Here is a 4622-nt window from a genome sequence, read left to right as displayed (position 1 = left end):
AGCACATTCCCGGCGCACCCATTGAAGCCATAGCTAAAGCGCTGTCATATGATTCATTTAAATTTTTTGATTTATAATCATTTCCATTATATAATTTTTTAAGAAAATCAGGACAATTTATTGGCTTTAATTGAAGCTTGCCTTTTTGACAACAATATATAAATTTTCCATCTTTAGATTTTTCACATGCAAAGTTTAACGATTTGCAAAATTGGCATTCTACATTCATTTGGCCAAGTGTATAAACTGGCACATTTATTTCATGGTCCTTGGCAATTAGCGCAATGTAATGATTTAATTGTTTAGCTTTTTGTCTTCCTTGAGCATGTCTCTGGGCATCAGCTTCAAGTTGTTGAGACCTTGCGTCATCATTTTCGTCGGCCCTCTGCTGAGCATGTCTCTGGGCATCAGCTTCAAGTTGTTGAGACCTTGCGTCATCATTTTCGTCGGCCCTCTGCTGAGCATGTCTCTGGGCATCAGCTTCGAGTCGTTGAGACTTTGCGTCATCATTTTCGTGGGTCCTTTGCTGAGCATGTCTCTGAGCATCAGCTTCGAGTCGTTGAGACCTTGCGTTATCATTTTCATTGATCCTCTCCTGAGAATTTCTTTGAACATTAGCTTCAAGTCGTTGAGACCTTTCCTCAAAACTCTCAATTATTCGTATTTGTCGTAAGCGCTTGCTTTCGCGACTCACTTTATACAAATTTCCGCCTTTTCTCTTTTGAGGCATACTTGTCTACGTCGTACCGTATACGACGTATACGTAGGTATATTATACGAATTGTTAAATAACAATAGAGTATTTTTTAAATATGTATAATAGTAATTTTTGAATATATATGTTCTCAAATATATGTTATTGCCTAATTTTATATAAAAAAATTATATCTATCTATATATATCTATATAAGTGCCGTAATAATTATATTTATATTATTCTATATATATAAAATATTATTTGTCTTTCTGTATGACCAAGAATTATTTATTCATTAGTTCATCGATTTTCTTGATGAATCTTTTCTTTTTCGTGCTTATTATGTTTTATATTAATTCTTTATATAGGCACACAGCAGCTTTTTTTATAGGCGCACCGCAGCCTTTTTTTATATGCGCACAACAACCTTTTTTTATAAACGCACAGCAGCCTTTTTTTATAGGCACACAGCAGCCTCTTTTTATAGGCGCACATCAGCCTCTTTTTATAGGCGCACAGCAGCCTCTTTTTATAGGCGCACAGCAGTCTTTTTTATAGGCGCACAGCAGCCTCTTTTTATAAGCGCACTGCAGCCTTTTATTATAGGCGCACAGCAGCCTTTTTTATAGGCGCACAGCAGCCTTTTTTTACAGAGGCACAGCAGCCTTTTTTTACAGGCGCACAGCAGCCTTTTTTATAGGCGTACAGCAGCCTTTTTTTACAGGCGCACAGCAGCCTTTTTATATAATTCTATATATTTTTCTATCTATCTATATCTATTTTATATAATTTTATAATATAGATTTTTATATAATTTATATAAATTTTTTTTATATAATTTTTATATAATTGAATTTTTAATATCTTAGAAATCTTTTTTTTATATAAGAAAAATATAATAAAAGTGTAATTATTAAATAATATTAATTACAAATATTTAAACACAATTATTACAAATTTCTATATATATAATTATGTAAAATATCTACCGTTTCTCCCTTCACTCTCCCTCTTCAACGTTATAACTTCGTCTATTACTATTTCCTTTCTCGTAAAATTTTACACCTTTGACTCCTTCTTTGTTGTGCGGATTTTATTTATTATAACATTTTCTATTTTATTTGACCTATCCATTATGACATTTAACGTAATTTGAAACCAGCAATTTATTATAGATAAATTTATTAAATGACTCACGTTAAAAAATCGAAACTCATCCCTAAGGTGTGATTTTTACAAAATTACACCAAGAAGTAATTTTTGAAAAATTTGTGTATGTGTTTTTGCATATGTGTGCAATTCGTGTAAATAAACCTTTAATTTGTATGCCTTGACTATAGTAACATTTATCTTCAATATTATTATTTTATGCGTACCACATTTCTTTCAACTGTTCTTTGTAGTTAATGTCACACATCTCTAATTACTACGTATAATTGTATAAATCGGCTTCTAATTAATCAAGATGTCTAAAGAGATAAACGAAAATGCGTGCAACACCAGTGAGCATAATGTAAGTAAATTTTAATTTCAAAGAGAGACAGAGAGAGATAAATAGATAGATAGAGAGAGAGAGAGAGAGAGAGAGAGAGAGAGAGAAAGAGAGAAAGAGATAATATGGTTAGGTTAGGTATATATCTTCTTTCCCTTTAGCCTCCTTCTTCCTCTCTCTCTCTCCCGCCACAAAACATAACAAAAATTTATTTACATAAATAAATAATTATTTATTTATATAAATAATTTATTATTAATATTATTTTTTTATTATTAATTTATTATTAAATAAATATTTTATTGTTATTAATATTATAAATATTATTTTTTTAATTATTTATTTATTAGTTTTTTAATTTTATTATTGTTTGTTAGTTTTATTATTGTTTATTATTTATGATGTTAGTTTATTAATTTTTTTAAATTAAGTTTTGTAAACTATAATTTTTACATATAGTATTACTGTTATTGTTACGTATCCCATATTGCAAATTGTAGAAAATTTAATTATTAATATTATATTTGGGCATATCTCAAACAAAAGTTGTAATATTTATTCTATTAATTTTGAAAAAATAATTAAATTAGCGTATAGAAATTTAAAAAGCAGCGAATTTTATTAAATAATAATTAACAAATAAAAATTTTTAATATATAATTTTTATTAAATATCTAAACATGTAAAAAATACAAAATACACATATTTAATAATTTAAATAATTATTTTATACCAAATTATATTTTTTTAATTTAAGAAAATATATTTTTTATTTAATCGGCTCTCAATATTAATAAATAATAAATAAATAAATGTGATCTGATGTTCTAGATGTCGGCAACTAGAGCCAAGCGCGAAAATTAATTTCTAATTTCTAATTAATATGTAAACAAATATATATATATATATTGATCCCCTTTCTTAACGTTTCAATTTCATTTATATTAATTATAAAATAAAATTTTTATTTAACATATTTTGGATGAAATAACAATTTCTTTTTCTAAAAACTTGACATATTCATAGATATTTATTCAAATTCAGGAAACTGTTTAAAAATTTATTTCCCTGATAATTTTCTTAATATCGATAATTTGATTATCAAGTTGTGAGTTGTATATGTTATAAGTATACATATATCCTCCAATATATTCCATATTATGTTCAATGTTAAAATATTTAAATAACGCATTTTTTTATTGTACTTCTTGCAATAGATGAAAAATGAATAATTATGAAAATAAGAAATATTAATCTTAAAAAAACATTCACTTTTTTCAGCATTTTCAAATTTTCAATGCGGTATAACTGTTTGGAAACTTGGATTAAGAAAATTTGGATATCAGACAAGGATGGAATAAAATAATAAACTGGTGACAGATCGGAGATTGTTCAAGAAAAGCTGCTATGAGAAGAATTATTTGGTTCTCAATTAATTTAAAGATTAAATAAAACAGGTATGTGTGTAATATGTTTTAATATTATCAATTTAAATTATATTTACTATAAAATTTTTTATTAACATATTTTTGATAAAACAACAAAAGAAATCCTTCTTATCTTAAAATATCTTACATTTTTATTAAAGTTCAGAACTTAGAAAATTGTTGTATTTCAAAATTTCAATCCTTGATCATTTTTTCTTTAAATTATATGCATTTTTAATCTGATAAGCAAGTTGTGTTTGTATATTATTCCAAATATATTCAAAATGTTATAAATATGTTATAAATATCTTCAATTCAATATTATTTTCAATGTCCAAATAATAAATTAAATACGCATTTTTATTATGATTCTTACAACTGATGATAAATATTATACAAATGAGAAATATTTTTTATTTTACTAAAGGTATTTAATTATTTTCAATACATTTTTGATATTTAAAATTAACTGATTTTTAAATTTTATTTACATTAATTATAAAATAAAATTTTTATTTAACATATTTTCGATGAGATAACAATTTCTTTTTTTAAAAACTGGAGATATTCATAGAAATTTATTCGAACTCAGAAAACTGTTTAAAAATTTATTTCCTTGACAATTTTCTTCAAATATTATAAACATCGATAATTTGATTATCAAATTGTATATGTTATAAATATATCCTCCTATATTCCATATTATGTTCAATGTATAAAGTATTTAAATAATTTTTTATTGTACTTCTTGCAATAAATGAAAAATGAACATATTATGTAAATAAGAAATATTAATCTTAAAAAAACATTTACTTTTTTCAGTATTTTCAAATTTAATATCAAAAATTTAAATGATTAAAAATTTGGATATCAGACAAGGGTGGAATAAACTAATAAACTGACAGATCGAAGATTGTTCAAAAAAGCTGCTAAGAGAAGAATTATTTGGTTCAATTAATTTAAAGACCAAATAAAACAGGTATGTGTGTAATATGTCTAAATAATA

This window comes from Prenolepis imparis, unplaced genomic scaffold (assembly GCF_030444845.1).
Source record: "Prenolepis imparis isolate NDT839.2.m4 unplaced genomic scaffold, iyPreImpa1.0 SCAF_83, whole genome shotgun sequence".
In the NCBI taxonomy this organism is placed as follows: Eukaryota; Metazoa; Arthropoda; class Insecta; order Hymenoptera; family Formicidae; genus Prenolepis; species Prenolepis imparis.
The sequence above is the reverse complement of the archived record's forward strand: the minus strand, read 5'-3'. Positions refer to the sequence as shown.